The 18,763-nt window shown below is 39.4% G+C and overlaps 1 pseudogene; it reads right to left on the reverse strand.

The window, feature by feature from the left end:
• Positions 1-18,095, reverse strand: part of LOC149163865 (G-type lectin S-receptor-like serine/threonine-protein kinase At1g34300) — a 43,535-nt pseudogene extending 25,440 nt beyond the window's left edge.
• Positions 18,096-18,763: the final 668 nt, after the last annotated feature.

The raw sequence follows: 18,763 nt of genomic DNA on the forward strand, positions 1-18,763 counted from the left end.
ATTGGTTGGCTCATGTCTAATGATTCTCCCTCCTTTCTTAGATAAACTCCTCTCCTATCTTTCTTCCTCACTATGACTTATGTTCTCTTCTTCTTCCATGAGTTATTGGAGTCAAACCCTAGGGAGATGATGAAATGGAATGTAGGTGTAGAGAGTATGGAATGGTGTGAGGAAATTGAGGAGATGGAAATGGGGATGTGTGATATGAGGGAGGTGACAAGGGGTAGTTTTGAAATGTAGGAATGGTAGTGGGAAGCTAGGAAATGGAATTTAGGAATGGGATTATGTTACTAGGGTTTTGAATTTAGTAGGACACCAAAACATAATGAAACATCATATAAATCAACTGTGGAGGAGAGGAGTGATATTATTTCAACCTACTTGTCTGTTGGAGCATGTTGGTGACACATTTTGAAGCTTGGAGATGATGTAGTGCTCTGTGGGAAATCTATGGAGGTTTTCGAGCAAATGCGCAACAATCTGGTCAAATACGCCCTCTCTTAACATGCATGCAACACCCTTAGGAAATGCATAACGTTTTTAGGCAAATGCATAGCACTCTGGTCAAACGCGCCCTCTGCCCCTGTTTTGCACAATTTCACCTAAAACTTGACAATTCCCTATTGCTGAGGATGCTTTGAGAGTGTAGGAGTGCAAATGAATGTTGAATTGATGTCTTTGAGGGCTTTAATACTTGAATGGGTTTAATTTATGCTTTGAAAACCCATTTTCTAATGTTTCATGTCACTTTTCAAATTTTCACCCTAAAGCTCTTTGACTTCTGACTTTTTCTTTTGCAGGCACATGATGCTGAAGCTTTTGGCAATGGAATTGAGTAAACAACTAAAATGATGACTTATTACATATACTAAACATAAAATTACATAAATAAAATAAAAATTGTTACATCTCTCTTGAAATAAAAATTACAAACTGGAATAAATTCCTTGCTTAAAATCAAATTTAGAACTTCAGCGACCATGGTTACATACTTGTAAACCCTTGTTTCACTGAAGAATAGATATTATTTGTTTTACTCTCATACTTTATTGGCCTTATACAGTGAGATGGTGATTTATTGGACCTTAGGAAAAATGAAACCTAGGTGACCTAATGGAACCTTGAATGACTGGATTTCAGGTGGTCTTTACTGACATGAAATGAGCCTTTATAGTCAATGGATGTTGAGCAATACACATGAAGGCGGGCCATCAAATACAAATTTTTTGAGAGGGGAGTGTGATTTTTGATTTTGGTCTACCATCAGTGAGTGAATTTTTACATGATGACCTAGGTGGAATGATAAAAATTTCAAATGGGACACTAATATGATATAAAAGAGGAGTTTTGATCACTGATGGAAGTATGCAAATACTAACTCTAAAATCAGCCTTATTTGGGGATGGCAACTCCTTGGAGGTGCCAAGAACATCGTAGACCAAGTGCCTAACCATATGGGCCAATACGGTAAAAAACTCAAACTAGGATGCATGAGTAAATGCTGAAAACTCAAATAATTCAAACTAACTCAAGGCTGACTTACATGAATAACTTAGGACTGAATACTAAAATGGTAGAAAATCAGTGAAGCTCCATGGCCTTCACTTCAGGCTCCGAACTCCAATGATCTTCACCTTCACACTTGCAAAAAATTTAAAAGGTATGTACAATGAAACCAGGACAATTCAGAAAAGATAGTGATTTAGGATCCTACCATTGAATGGTCCTCGTAAGCATGGTTCTACATTCATCTTGTCCAACCAGAAATAATTTTGTCCCCGGAAAGTTGAAATCTGATAAGGGACTTTCCATAAGTTCTCGAATTTGCCATGTTTACCCTTATCTTCATTTCCAGAATCCCAACAAAGTACCACATCTCCAATTTTGAAATCATCTTCCTTTGTTTTTTGGTCATAGATCCTCTTTATTCTCTCATGAAGCTTAGAGGTTTTTTGAAATACCTCATCCTGTGTCTGCTCTAAGTGAATCATTTGATTGATCTGGCAATGAATATCATTCTCTTCACTTCCCGCTTCTTGCAACAATTTCATGACCGAGATTGCTAATGATGTAGGAAAAACAATATCTACTCCATATACAATCTGAAAAGGAGAAAGCCGAAGAGATTTCTTTCTACTCACCTGAACTTCCCACAATGCATTAATCAGCTTTTTGTGCCAATTCTTTTTGTTGGCCTCCAACATTTTTTTGATGATGCTAATTAAAGACTTATTGGAGGATTCCACCAAACCATTTCCTTGTGGATAATATGTTGTTGATGTAGAAATCTTGAATAATAAACACATATTCAACAGAGATTATCCCAATTATACACTATTGTGGAAAACATGCATAATACATAACCTCCTCTATGTTGATCATCAATTTACATAAGCAAAAACAATAACATGCGCACATAGAAGCATCAACCACACATATCAACACAGTATTTTCCCGGGGAAAGCATATCGCTAAAAACCCAAACTATCTGTATATTATATTAATTGAGAACATGTAACAATACATAGTACAATACTCCTAGCAAGTATCCAACACTATCTCCACCCGTTACACACAATACAGCTCAGATCTGATCTCCAAATCTCCTCCGCTGCTTGCCTGCCTCCACTGCACAATACTTGCTGAGAATGAATGAGAATGGCTGATCCAAACTCCTATTTACCTTGTGAAAATCACTCACACTGGAAATCACGTGAGCACAGGCTATTCTCCTGGGCATTCTCATGGGCATACTCAATACGTTGCTTGTGCAAAGTCTCATGCACAACTATAGTCACAACTGATAGCAATATCAACCTCTAACACCTGTCTCCACTGAACTGTACATGCACTGAGTTAACTGATATATTCTTCAGTTGAATTATGAGTTAATAATTAGTGAATTAATTAATAACTAATTCACACAACTCATCACTTAGACTATTGGCCAGTTAGACTAAATACAACTAGTTCAACTAAGTCAAACTGAACACAACTCCATTAACTACTCATCCAACTCCACAGAACTCAACCACATGAGTTCTAACTAATGTCCTGCATGCAATAGCTCAATTGAATCATAAGGAAAGCATATTTCCTTCTGACAGCTGCATGTGCCACTTCTGTAACTCAAACTGAAGTGCTCCAAGACGATAAGATAAAGTTTATAGTCTAAATATTATTATGAGACAATAATATTTGACTTTTCTATTTTTTACTAGTAGTCTAAAAATAGACTCTGATCACTCCTGCTGTGATCCAAAAATAGAATTCCATCTATTTTTCCCAACATGACCAATCATCCATAAACAGCATCCTGCAACTCCTAGACCATGATCCATATGTCTAAAAATAAACATAGTCTAAAAATAGACTTTGTGCCAAAACTTGCCTGCGGGACCACTTAGTGAAGGCTCCTTTCCACTAAGCTCCACCATCTTGTTGCATTCTCAACAAGCATTTCTTGTTGCACACTTTTCAACACTCCCTCTCAACAAGAAAGGCTTCCTCTCAAACCTGATCCTGTAACTCTGGAATGTTCTGCATGCAACACATCTGCCCGGTCCACTTTGCTCCAACAACACTTGGAACAAAAACACTCCCAACTGACCACTCTGTTGGGCTAGGAACATACTCTGATGCTGAAGCTCTACCTGCTGCTGACAAGTGCTCCCTCTCTGACATTTGCGCTATTGCAACATCCCCATGCATCTCGCACCATTGCACACCTCTCTGTGATACCTAGCACTGTGCAAAACTCTTGTTCCTCTCGCGTTGTGAAGCCTGCATGCTATGCATTGTCCTGGGATTCCCTGCACTGTCGCTCTCTCTGCCGCTCCATCCGCATCTGTCTCTACCCAATCAATCAGTTCCTGCTACTCCACATCGGGGCTCCCGTAGCAAGGTCTCATCCAAGAGGTTGGGTACCTCAAGGATCCTGCCCCACCTCCTACCTGGAGGTATGGCTGCATGTGATCCCTCAGCCCACCTGGCTCGAAGTTTCCCCCTACTGGAGGTCTCTGCATGAGTAGATGTCTCTACTTGATCTCCTCTCAGCTTCCCTTGTTGTGGATGCTCCACAACCTCCTGAAGCTACTGCACCAATCGTGGCTCCTCCACAATCGTCTGAGACTTCTTCTGGATCTGCATGTTGAGAGGTAATATACGCTCCCTCTCAACCACCAAGTCTCCATCAGTTGCCTTGCTGCTCAAGGCTTTGCATGCATCTTGAACCTCAAGAGCATACAGGTTCTTGACCCGTGAACCAATCTGCTCCACCTCTCTAGTGATGATGTGTCTAAGGAAAACCTTTCCCTTACCGAAGACTACATCATAGCCTCTGTCTTCTAGCATCGCGATCGACACCAAGTTTCTCTTCAGTCCTGGTACATACTTGACATCGGTCAAGGTAAGGCGAGCTCCATGCTCCCTCTGAAAAATAACCGTGCCTACACCTGAGACACTATACTTCTCATCATTACCCATCGCTATGAGTATCTAGAGATCTCTCTCCTCCAAAGTACTGAACAAACTCTTGTCACCGGTCATGTGGAAAGAAGCTCCACTGTCAAGAAACCAACCACTTCCCACCATGGATGAAACCATGCATGCGAAGAGTGTGAAATCCAACTCAAACTGTGAAGCAAGTGCCTCACCTTCAGATCCTTCCCCGGATCCCTTCTTGGACTTCTTCTTTGGGCAATTAGTAGCATAATGGCCCAACTCATGACAAAGAAAGCATCTCACCTTCGACTTGTTAACCTTCTTCCCATCATTGGAAGAACTGGATTCGGAAAGAGAAACCTTCCCCTTCCCCTTCTTCGCCTTACTCACTAAGGCACAGTTCTCCTCATCATGCATAGATGAAGAACTGTCTCTGGTGAGCCGTCAAATCTCCTCTTGCACAAGATCCTACCAAAGTCTCTCCCATCCTGGCAACTTCTCCCTTCCATTCACCGAGTCCCGGTAGCTATGCCAACTCTTAGGAAGGCCAAGGAGTGCTAGACTCACCATATCCTCATCCTCAACAGTTACCCCCACACTTCCCAGCTCATCCCGACATTGGGTGAACTTCGTGAGATACTGGGGCATACTATCTCCATCCTCACACCTAATGTTTCTGAGTTTTATCTCTTGCTTTGGAATTAAATTCGAATTCCACCAGCTCAAAACTCAACCGCTTCTAATCTAAAATTCGTGAGAACAAATTATTTCTGGTATAGAGATTGACTGTATGGGCATTCACTGGATATCTCACCTTCCAAAAGAAGGATGAATCTAGAGGCTACCTGGCCCGATTACAGACTCTGCCTGAAGAAATAGAATGTAAACACTTTCTAAATAGTAGATCTGATGATCAACAGCTCTGATACCATGTAGAAATTTTGAATAATAAACACATATTCAACAGAGATTATCCCGATTATACACTATTGCGGAAAACATGCATAATACATAACCTCCTCTACGTTGATCACCAATTTACAGAAGCAGAAACAATAACATGCGCACATAGAAGCAATCACACATATCAACACTGTATTTTCCCGGGGAAAGCATCTCGCTAAAAACCCCAACTATCTGTATATTATATTGATTTAGAACATGTAACAATACATAATACAATACTCCTCACAAGTATCCAGCACTATCTCCACCTGTTACACACAATACAGCTCAGATCTGATCTCCAAATCTCCTCCGCTGCTTGCCTGCCTCCACTGCACAATACCTGATGAGAATGAATGAGAATGGCTGATCCAAACTCCTATTTACCTTGTGAAAATCACTCACACTGGAAATCACGTGAGCACAGGCTATTCTACTGGGCATTCTCATGGGCATACTCAATACATTGCTTGTGCAAAGTCTCATGCACAACTATAGTCACAACTGATAGCAATCTCAACCTCTAACACCTGTCTCCACTGAACTGTACATGCACTGATTTAACTGATGTATTCTTCAGTTGCATTATGATTTAATAATTAGTGAATTAATTAATAACTAATTCACACAACTCATCACTTAGTCTATTGGCCAGTTAGACTAAATACAACTAGTTCAACTAAGTCAAACTGAACACAACTCCATTAACTGCTCATCCAACTCCACAGAACTCAACCACATGAGTTCTAACTGATGTCCTACATGCAACAGCTCAACTGACTCATAAAGAAAGCGTATTTCCTTCTGACAGCTAGATGTTCCACATATGTAACTCAAACTGAAGTGCTCCAAGAGGATAAGGTAAAGTTTATAGTCTAAATATTATTATGAGACAATAATATTTGACTTTTCTATTTTTGACTAGTAGTCTAAAAATAGACTTTGATCACTCCTGCTGTGATCCAAAAATAGAAGTCCATCTATTTTTTCCCAACATGACCAATCATCCATAAACAGCATCCTGCAACTCATAGACCATGATCCATATGTCTAAAAATAGACTTTGCACAAAAACTTGCCTACGGGACCACTTAGTGAAGGCGACTCCTTTCCACTAAGCTCCATCATCTTGTTGCATTCTCAACAAGCATTTCTTGTTGCACACTTTTCAACAATTGAATGTCCCAACTTTATGTTGTAACTGTCACAAAACTCAGTCATCTTTTTGGACTTGAATGCTGTCACGTTGTATGTGATAATCTTATTAGGACAACCAAAATGGGACAAGATATTAGTTTCTAAAAACTGAATGTTAACTGAATCAGTTGCTTGCTTGGTTGGGATTTCTTTAATCCATTTAGTAAAGTAGTCCTAGTTGTCAATATCCACTTGTGTTGCGTGGATGATGATGGATTGATCTCACCTATGAAATCTAGGCCCCACTACTGAAAAGGTGCATTTACTGATATTGGTTATAGAGGCAAAAGAAGAAGTTTCTTTTACCTTGGAAAACCTGACACTCATGACAACTCATCACTGCCTTGTAGATATCTGCAACAAGTGTAGGCCAATAGTAACCTGCTCTCAGTACTTTGTTGTCCGTGGTCTTCCAATATGAGTGCCCCCCACAATCTCCTTCGTGGAAGTCATTTATTACTTCTTTGGACTCGTCTTCGGTCAAACAGTTCAGCAACACACCTCTGGGATCTTTCCAATAAAGTACACTATCCATGATACAATATTTGGAAGCCTTCAACTTCAATGACCTGCACTTAGCTTTAGACATGCCTGGAAGGGGATTTAGATGCTAAAGCACATAAATAATATCAAAATGTTGTAGGGATGGTAGAAAAATTTCAGATACCTGAATCAGATCCACTTCTTCTTAATTTTTGGATAATACCGCCACAAGGTTGATGTCTAGAGCATGAAGGTTTGACTCGACCATGAGTTTGGCTAAGCCTTGACCCTTGATCAACTTTGTAGGCTTGGTATCAAGATCATATTCTAATAGTGTTGTTATCCATCTACCTCTTCTACCTTCCAGGTCATTATGCATAAGGACTTATTTTACCGCTGCATTAGGCACATAAGAAAGATTATGTGAATGTAAAATGTAAACTCTGAAATATTTGACTACCTTTACCAACGCCAATGCCTGTTTCTCAATGATATTGTATTTAAGGGTTGCATCCCTAATGTTGCGACTAAAAGATGCAATTGGCAGCTTGGTTTTATCCATTTTTTGCATTAGTACCGCTGCTATAGTATGCTCAGAAGCAAATGAAAATATGATAAAATCATCGGTGTAATTAGGACTAATCAAAATAGGAGCAATGGTTAAGGAAAGCTTCACTGCATGTAAGGACTTGTGGACTTCTTCGGACCATTTTACCTCATTATCCTTTTTCAACATATTGGTCATTTCTCTAAGATGTTTAGCCAAATTAGGAATAAATCTGCGTAAGAAATTCATCTTACCATTAAATGCTTGGATTTACTTTTTGCTGCGAGGGAAATCAATTTGTTGAATGGCTTCTACTCGTGAAGGATCAACCTGCATGTCATCTTTCGAAATGATGTGGCCAAGGAGTTTACCTTCCTCCATAGCAAATAGACTTTTCTTTGGATCGAGAGAGATCCCGAACTGTCTACACTTCTGAAAAATGACTCTTAAATGATGCAAATGTTCATCATATAAATGTGAAAACACAGTTACATCATCTAAGTATACAACCAAGAAAACATATTTTTCATCTGAAAAGGCTATGTCCATGGCACACTGAAAAGTGGCCCCTGCATTTTTGAGACCAAATGGCATCTTTGCATATTTGAATGTGCCCCAAGGTGTGGTGAATGTTGTCTTGTCCTGATCATCTTCATGCACTAAAACTTGATTGTAACTGGAGTAGCCATCCAAAAGTGACAGCCGGGAAGTGCCCACAACTCTTTGAAGGATATGGTCCATTTTTGGAAGTGGGTAATTATCTTTCAGAGACACTTTGTTCAAGTTTTTAAACTCTACGCAGAGCCTAATCTCCCTAGTCTTCTTTCTCGTCAGGACTAGATTTGATCTACAATCAGAAAATCTAATAGGAACAATGATGCTTGCCTTGTAAAGTCTGTTAACTTCTTTCTCTATGGATGGTAACAACCTTGGGTTAATCCTCCTTAGATTTTGTCTGAAGGGTTTTTGATCAGGCTTTATTGGGATGGTATGCTGAATTATTTTCTTATCATACTCCAAATCTGCATAATCCCAAGCGAAAACATAAAAAAAATCAGACAATAAATGAATGTATTTCTCTTTTACCTCAGGAGACAATTTTTTGGATAGCTTGATCACTTTTGGTTTGTCGTCTCTTCAGATGTTCACATCTTCGATACCTTTCTCTGTAGGAACCAATGTAGGCTTCCTTGCTACATCATCTTGATCAAACAAGTCTTCCAAAGGTACCAGACCTTTCGGAATATTGTTGTCCTTCAGCTGTAATATATCAACTTGGGTTGCTTCAATGATCTGATCATCCTCGTCGTAAACTTCATCCATGGAATAATTTTCAAACTCTCCTTCACTCTGAAGAAAGTTATTCACCTGTTTTTCATCCCAGAATACTTGCCAATATCGCAAGTTGTCGGAACTGAGGGCCAATGCTTCACATGAATCTCAAACTTCTTGTTTGAAAAGATGGGGATTTTGAAATTACTTGCAGCTGTAGCTAATGAATCTGCCATAAGATTCTGACTTCTTGGTACAACTGAAAGAGTATACTCAAGAAACATCTTAAGAATATCTAAAACCACATTTCTATATTGTTTCATTCGCGGATGGTGAGCTTGATATTCACCTTTAACTTGCTTGTTTACAAGTTTTGAATCACCATACACGGAAATTGTTCATTCATCTAACCTCTTCAAGATCTTCAAACCTCTGATCAGTGCTTCGTACTCCACCTCATTGTTAGTGCAATCAAAATCCAACTTGTATCAGCACAATCTAACATGATGAGGGAGATTACCTTGCTGATGATGATGTGGACTTCGAATCCAAATGCCAATAGCTGCTTTGTCTTTCCCAAGAACACCATCAAAGTCCATGGTCCAAATGCCACTTTCCTCTTCTAAGGGTTGTACATCTTTTTTCTATTTTGGGTCAATTTTTTGAACTTTCACTTTAGACTCTTCTAAAGTTTCCATTACCTTCTCTGATGGCTAATCTGAACCTTTTTTTACCTTGTATGAAGGTTGTTCGAATGAACTTTGCAGCTCTTCTTTTTCTTGATCTGAAATTGTCCTTATAGTGTTGAAAATCTCTGGTACATCTTTAATTTCTACAAGATGACTATCTACATCATTCAGTCCACTATCATTATATAAAATAAAATACTATAAATCTGTATGTACAACATTTATGGGATGATTGTTAGGCTTATCCTTGCTAGTTATCATTAACTTCATTTTGGTTTCTCGGTACAAATTTCTCAATTGCCCAAGAACCGTAATGGTAGCATAGGAGAAGTATAACTGCAGTGTGCCTCTTAATTTCGCTCCTCAGGATCTCAACAACAACATGCCAAACTGTGGTGGTATATCAGCTACGACCACATCCATTAAAACATTCTTTGTCGGGATTTGATCTAGAGATACCACCAAATCTTTGATTAGACCAATACAACGTACCTTTCTGAAATCAAAAGAATACAAATCATGGTACTCACAAGTTATATCTAGACCCAACCTTTCCATGATGGCTTTTGGCATTAAATTATGAGAGGCTCTGGAGTCAAGCATGGAGTTGTGAAGAATGAATTGGTGGATTCTTAAACTGAGATAAAATGGAGGAACATCACTATCTCTTGACTGACCATCTATGGATGGACCAAAAATCAATTCAGGCTGGTCATCTTCAATATTAACCATGTCAGACATAGGATCAACTTTGAGCATTTTAACTATATCAGACTTGTAATGGCTATTTTTGACTAGTTCAGTAAGAGGGATTGATACTTTCAACTTTGAAATTTCAGTTTCTAGATTGAAAGAACTAGATTTATCCACCTCTCTTTGGACATTGTCAGGCAAATCTATTGGTATCTAATCCTTCTTTTGACTATCATGATCCTTGCTTGGATTGCTTGTAGATGGTTGTTTTGTTCTGCTTTGATCGGCTGCTGCCAGCTCTTTACCTTTGCTTTGACTTCCTTGAAGATTTTATTTTTGTTGGGTATATTTCTGTTGTGATGTCCTTTTCTGAATAGGAGTGATTGGGACATCACTATTCCTCAAAGAATATTGCTTTTGCTGAGAAATGCGTGCGTTCAAATATCCTCTTTGATAATCATTCGTTTGGGTCTCCAATGCATTGTTGCTTGCCAGTATGTAATCCTCATCTTTAGGATCCTCCACTTTCTCGACATACTTCTCATCTTCAGTCAAGAAAATGGGATGGTGATCTTCCCTAAAGAAGTGATTTTCCTCAACGATCGGGTCTGTTTCATCATCATACTCTCCTTGAGTATAATTTTGCTGCAAGGGTGTTAGAATTTATTGATGAGATGTCGATGCTTCGGAAGCTTTCTACTCTCTTTGTTTTATCCTGTACTGAGGTTGTTGCTGATTTCTGAAGTTAGGATTTCTAACTTGAGGTTCCTGAGGTCTATCCGAATTTATCATCCAGTCAGCCATTCTTTCCATGGTTCTGATTAGTGCATCTAGCTTAAGATTGGTGGAAGAATAAGGTTCTTCTTTGATGGTCACTCTCTTTTCCGGTTTCTCATGTTTCAATTGAGACTTCTTAATCATCAAGTTTTCTTCCACACTTACCGCATTGTTCTGCATGTCTTCCAGAGTTGTGGGATCTCTTTCCCTCAATTGATAAGCCATATCCGGATCAAAAGCATCTAGGTAGTGTTGAAGTGCCAAATCAGGTGGAGGTTTCATGTTATCCGAAATGGAATTGTAGATCTGATTGAACCTTATAGTGAATTCCTGAACCGTCTCGTTAGGATTCCTTTTCAATGTGTTGTATTTTGCTAAGATCTGTAATGGATTTTTCTTTTCCCACCACCTGGCTAAGAAAAACTCATTCAACCTCTGAGGAGTATCAATAGAGTGAGCTTCCAAACCACGGAACCATTTTTTGACATCTCCAGAAAAACTTTGAACCATTAGTCTCATTTTCGCATCATCTTCATCGACTTCCTCTAAGTTAATGAAATCAAGAATCTTATCAATACGTTGTTGTGATGTGACTCCTAGGCTACCATCAAATAGAGGAACCCTCTGGACATAGGTCTGAGGTAAAGCTACTAACTAACCAGGTAACACTAAGGGTGAAAATCTCGCCATAGCTCCTGGAGAATGGTAGATGGGAACTGCAATGGGTTGTGTTGGTTGAGATGAAGATGGGGGAGACGATGTGGATGCCTTCGAAGGTGTAGTGGAGGGATGGTAGAAGATAAGAGCTCAAGTCGATACTAAATATAGGCCTTTCAGCAGTGATTTGTAATTGATCAGCTAGGCTTTGAAGTTTCTCAAAGTTAGACCATACCTTGTACTCAAGTTTTGCAGACTGAGAAGCAACAGAAGGTCGATTAAACAAAGACTTTGAGGTAGGAAGATATGAGTCAAACTTTATGGGATCAAAAAATTCTTCAGTAAGACAAGACTCAGATTTTGAACGAAATAGGGATAGCTCAAATTTAATGTCGATAGGTATATCCTCAATACTATGTATTTGATTTGGCAAGGAAGTGGTCCTTTCCAATTTTATGGTTTCAGTCTCGGGGAAAGGGACTTTAGGCTTTCTTAACAATATTTCAGGATTATCAACTGGAGAAGGAGGATTTGGGTCAGGGTTTGACCTGGTATATCTTTTTGAAGCCAGAATCTTAACAGGGTCACAAACTATATGAGGTAAAGGACCTAAGACTTTGAGCTAAACAAAGATATTTTCAAAGGAAAGTCTTCAATAGCAAAATCTAAAATTGGTAATGGTTGAGAGCTTACCAATGGAATGAAGTTTGATCGAACTTGTGATTTGCAACCTTCTTCACTTTGTGAAAAAGCTCTGATTGTCTTCAACCGAATCAACTGGATCAGGAAGCAGAATTTGTCTCGTTGAGGGTAGCTCTACGATCTTGACACTGCAATTACTAAATCAGCCTTTATGAAGCTTAGTCCCATCATTTGGAGGACCAAACTCCAATGTGAACTTGTTGTACACCCAGGGAAAGTGAACCTTTCGTTCCCCAACAATGGTGCTAGTATGTTATCACTCCTTCAGATCTCCAAGGCTGAGGAAGAGTCCAGCTGAGGTAACCACAGACCAACCTTTTGACTTGGTAGCTAGCCCTACCAAGCCGGAGAGGGCTCTCTCCAAAGAATCACAGCTAGGAGGGCTAGATGGATTAGGGTTTTAGGCTAGGTATGATGTGCAGCGGTTGTTTGATTTGATTTGGTGGGGTTGTTGGAAGAGGATTAGTTCAAAGAGCCTAGGTCAGGGAAAATGAGGATATGATTGCAGACATCTGATGGAGCTAGGTAGGTAGGCACTCAAACACTTTAAAGTTATGAAATGAGATGGATAAGGCCGGTGACGTTCTAGAAAGAGCAAGACAGGCACGTATTCTTTCTAAACTGGAGAAAATGAACAAACTATGAAGATTTCCCCAAAACAGAGCATAAGATGTATTCTGCTCATCAACTTGAAATCAACATATCATAGACGTGAAATGAAATATGGGAGTACAAAACATTCAAACATATGCAACATAAGAAGAAACTATGTCAAAATTCCATACCATAGGTATTCCACCAAAATAGTTGCAACTCATTCATTAGTTTCTTCCAAATACTGATTACACTAGTGTCTCTGATAAATAGCCAAACATCCAACTAATTCCAACCTTTATCTATGGTGAAGAAAGGGACTAAATAGACATGAATACCACTTCCCCTCATCCTCAGGGGTTGAATCCATGAGGTGAGGAAGATCTTACACAAAAATTTGAACTGATAGCTAAATTGTAGGATGGTCCAAGTGACTCATTCCTATCTTAAGTGAACTGATTCATTACACCTCATCTGCTTGATTTACCTAAAGCATTTACCCTAGATAATAGTAAAAACGTGATAATTACATCCAATTTGATCATTTACATAAGTAAAATCATCATTTGGCAAGGTGAAAATCAAAACAGGAGAGAAACTTAGAAAATTGGAGAAGATTGTCAAATGCGCCCTCTCTTTGTAAAACACACCCTCCAAGTTCTGGACTATGTTTGGGTGCCCTCTCGGTGTCCAAATTTGCTCCAAGATGGATTTTTGGAAAGCCCTTCAAGTATAATTTCTGAAAATGTCTTCAGTTTTCAAATTAGAGCTCATTTTCCCTATCAAAAACTCAATCTCCCAAGACTGGTAAACGTGCAGCGCCCAAGCCAGAAAGGTGGTTTTTTTTTGTGGTTTTTGACCTTTTTGACTGACTTGTTTGTCTCCAAATGCATAAAAAATGCACAAGGTGAATGTCCTAATCACTCTGAATCCAATTATGTTGACCTTTTTCTCATTAGATGCCCCAAAAAAGAGATCAGTACCTTAGGTGTTGCCCGTTTAACCCTTTTCATTGTGCTAAAAATGCCTCAAAAAACATACTAATTCAGAACTTGCAAAAATTTGCTCAAAACTTGCCAAAATTGGTGGGATGATGGTTGATCATGTGTTTGAGGCATGGAGTGCTGCCTCAACAAGAATGTATAACCTCCTTTTCGCCTCTTGCTTGGTCAAGGCTTCAATCTTTGCATGGGCTCTTTTGAGCTTGGCTCTTGCAATTTTGTTTCTCATGGCATAATACTTTGCCATGTTTCTTTGAATATCATTGTCCTTGTTGGCCTTGACTAGGAGTTTCTCAAGATTACCATTTACCCTCTTGATCCAATGTTCCCAGTTCTCATTTAACATTTTGGCAAATTTCTCATTTAGGGTGAGCTCATTAGCTAGTTCTGCCTCCCTTTGCTTTTCTAGCTCCAAATTTCTCTTTAGGTCTCCAGTCCTTGGCCTTCTTGGCACTTGTTCCTCCAGCTGGTCAATGTATTCTCCATATGCCTCATCAAGTAAGGCCTTAGCCTTTTCAGCCTCTCTATTTTCTTTAATGAGTTGAATCTCCCTAAGCTCATGTTTGACCTCAAAGTACCTGTTCTCATGCTCATAGTATGAAATAATGTATTTGGCTCTCTGCAAGTTGACCTGGAGCTCTCATATGAGTGCATTATTCTCCATGATGACAATGGTTTTGTTCTCACTGTCATCATTTTCACTTAGGTCAACTAAGTGAAAATCTTGCTCTGTCTCATAGAGGTCCTCCTCCTGCTTCTGGATCTATGCCTCTATCACCTTTTCCTTACCCTTATGTACTTGTTTTGCTAATGAAGAAGGCAAGGCCCCTCCCACAATCTGTGGGTAAAACACTTTCCTATGCCCTCTCTGATAGGTATGTGTCAAGGTACATAAACCAACCCTTTTAGGCTTGTTGCTCTCACCATGCTCAATGTGCTCTTGTTCATTGCCTTCATCTCTTCCAGGTGAATGAATAGGCTCATAAAATGGTGATGGTGGAGGTGATGGTGTGGCTAAATCATTAGATGAAGATGAATGACGTATGGGATGAGGTGGAGGAATGGAGGTGGGTGGATGAGATGATGAAGGTGCTTCATGGCCATGCTGAATAGGTCAGACAGTGAAAATCTCATTGGATATAAAGGTGTCCCATGCAATGTTAAGTTGATCCAAGTAATGGAGGACTATCATCTTGATGAGGGAGTGGTGAAATATAGTTTGCATTTGATGATCATAATCTTTCTTTTGGGCAATGAATGACATCTTGTCAATGCTCTGGTAAAGATAGTAGGGCATATTGAGCATTTTGACTCTTGTGAAATGCATGAGTAGCCGGATATGATAGGAATAAATCCTAGAAAACCTACCCTCACAAGTGAAGTACTTCATGATGATTTTCATCATGGGAACATATCTGTTTAGGAGGTAAGAGAAAGGAAAAATCCTCTTTCTCTCATTCTTGTACCTTGTTTTAAGATATGGCTCATAATAGAAATGATATAATTCTCCTTGTTTAAACCATTTTCCCCAACATATTGGATCCTAGAGGCAACTGATATGATAACAGGAGATACAGTGAAGGTGAAACCAGCAAGGGTTACCTAGTTTTCATGGAGGTTGGTGATAAATAATATGGTCAACACAGGATGATGTTGGATCCATAGTACTTTCTCACAAAACTCAAAACAGCCCACATGCTTAAAGCCTGTCATAGTGATGGGAGATTCCATGAGTTCTCTGGTATTGGTTGGCTCATGTCTAATGATTCTCCCTCCTTTATTAGATAACCTTCTCTCCTGTCTTTCTTCCTCACTATGACTTTTGTTCTCTTCTTCTGGCATGAGTTATTACAGTCAAACCCTAGGGAGATGATGAAATGGAATGTAGGTGTAGAGAGTATGGAATGGTGTGAGGAAATTGAGGAGATGGAAATGGGGATGTGTGATATGCGGAAGGTGATAGGGGGTGGTTTTGAAATGTAGGAATGGTAGTGGGAAGCTAGGAAATGGAATTTAGGAATGGGATTATGTTACTAGGGTTTTGAATTCAGCAGGACACCAGAACACAATGAAACATCATATAAATCAACTATGGAGGAGAGGAGTGATATTATTTCAACCTACTTGTCCGCTGGAGCATGTTGGTGACACATTTTGAAGCTTGGAGATGATGTAGTGCTCTGTGGGCAACGTCTGGAGGTTTTTGGGCAAAGGCATAGCAATCTGGTCAAACACATCCTCTCTTAACAGGCGTGTAGCTCCCTTAGGAAATGCACAACTTTTTTAGGAAAACACGCAACACTCTGGTAAAACATGCCCTCCAAGTTCAAAATGCGTCCTTTGCCCCTGTTTTGCACAATTTCACCTAAAACTCGATAATTCCCTATTGCTGAGGATGCTTTGAGAGTGTAGGAGTGCAAATGAATGTTGAATTGATGTCTTTGAGGGCTTTTATATTTGAATGGGTTTAATTTATTCTTTGAAAACCCATTTTCTAATGTTTCATGTCACTTTTCAAATTTTCACCCTAATGGTCTTTGACTTCTAACTTTTTCTTTTGCAGGTGGATGATGCTGAAGCTTTTGGCAATGGAATTGAGTAAATAGATAAAATGGTGACTTATTACATATAATAAACATAAAATTACATAAATAAAATAAAAATTATTACATCTCTCTTGAAATAAAAATTACAAACTGGAATAAATTCCTTTCTTAAAACCAAATTTGGAACTTCAACAACCATGGTTACATACCTGTAAACCCTTGTTTTACTGAAGAAGGGATATTATTTGTTTTACTCTCATACTTTGTTGGCCTTATGTAGTGAGATGGTGATTTATTAGACTTTGGGAAAAATGAAACCTAGGTGAGCTAATGGAATCTTGATTGACTGGACTTCAAGTGGACTTCACTGACATGAAATGAGCCTTTATAGTCAATGGATGCTCAACAAGACACATGAAGGTGGGCCAGCAAATACAAATTTTTTGAGAGGGGAGTGTGATTTTTTATTTTGGGCTACCATTAGTGAGTGAATTTTTACATGATGACCTAGGTGGAATGATAAAAATTTCAAATGGGACACTAATATGATATAAAAGAGGATTTTTTATCATTGATGGTAGTATGAAAATACCGAATCTAACAAATACAATTTCCACATATACCCATGTGGGACAAAAATAGGCTTGAGTTAGCCTAACAAGACAAAAAACATCACTCGAGGTCTTGGGGAAAGACCAACTCGGTAACCTCCCGACGGTGGTCTTCAATGACGAACTGATACCAAGATTAGTACTACACTATCGTGTCCTTGTATTGTTTGGTAATATCTTTATGAAGCGGACTCTCGCCTTCATGGTTTCCAAGTATATGGTTCCAAAACATCTGTCCAGCTCATCATGAAGTGTGCGCAACATTGTCCTGAGCATGGCTAGAACACCAATGTACTTCTACATGTTCTTTGCACTCAGCTGCAAGTCATCACTGGTGGATTTGTGCATCAACCGCTCTATGTACCCATCGACCTCGAGCATGACTTGGTTCTTCGTCATGGATTGATTGAGGGATTTGATGGAAGGGATCATGTGTGTCCTCACTATGACATCTAGACTCTTGTACAACTGTGCATAGGAAGCCTCAATGCTGGTGATGAGCAGAGGGAGCTGCTCATAGTTCCTGATCAACATCCAAATTCATGCTTTGTCTAGCTCTCTACCTGCAACTTCATCATCTTGTGCAAGTAAAGCAGGGTCCCCTTGTACCTCATTTTACATTCTTTTACATGTGCAATGATAGCGTGGATGTCTTTGAGTGTTTGGGCTATCTTCACGCACTGTTGCTGAAAACCGTATAGATGGACAACCACTTTGTGCAAGGTGATAAATCTTCTATGCACTGTCCGCATGGTGGTCTCCGAGGTTGATATCTCTGCAAGTATTTCTTTCTTCATTTCTTCCATACTGGATCCTGTAGACTGCTTTGTTCTCTGCCTGGCCTCTTGCAAGTCCTTCGTCATCTGATCATTCTCTACTATAAAAAACTTGATCGTTGAACTCGTGGCTTCTACATAAGCCTGAGAAGCCTCGACCATGGAAGTTTAAAGTCTTCTAACATATGATGCAATCACCCTCTCCTCTATTTGTGCAGATGATGTGTGATCATCCAGGGGCTGCTTTCTTCGTGCCTATACAATCTTGTGCTAAGAATTATCAAATGATAGATTGTACACATCCATCTCTTGATCATCATATGGGAGAACAACTTCTCCTTGCTCGCTCGACACTGGTTGTGATTTTGGAGGTGGAAGAGATTGTGGTGCGACCTCATATGCTCTTGGCATGAGATCAGTGTCTTGGTCCTGTGGCTCCTGTTCCGTCTCCATGTCCGTTGCTTCAACCATCTACTCAACCTATTGAGCGAGTTCCTGAACTTGTACCTGCTCACCCTTTTCTTCATCTGTTGGTTGCTCTGTTGTCTCAACTTGTATAGGCACAATTTTCTCTGTTAGTGCGCCTTGTCTTTCCTCATGTTCCTATTTCTTCTTTACTTCCCTTTCTCTACTCCTTAGCTCTTGCTCTACTTTCAAGTTCTTTTCTATTTCTTGCAAATTCCTCTCTGTATCTTCCAACCTTTTCTTATCTCTCTTCCTCTTTTCTACTCACCTTTCACATTTTCGCCTCTTTGCATCTATCTCCAAAGATACTCTCTCAACAAGAGGATATTCTCTGAACTTGTAGCTTTGTTCAGCCTCTGCGCTTT

Source organism: Pinus tabuliformis, chromosome 5_1 (genome assembly GCF_031772625.1).
Source record: "Pinus tabuliformis cultivar Carrire ecotype Pingquan chromosome 5_1, CPIR1, whole genome shotgun sequence".
NCBI classification, from domain to species: Eukaryota; Viridiplantae; Streptophyta; class Pinopsida; order Pinales; family Pinaceae; genus Pinus; species Pinus tabuliformis.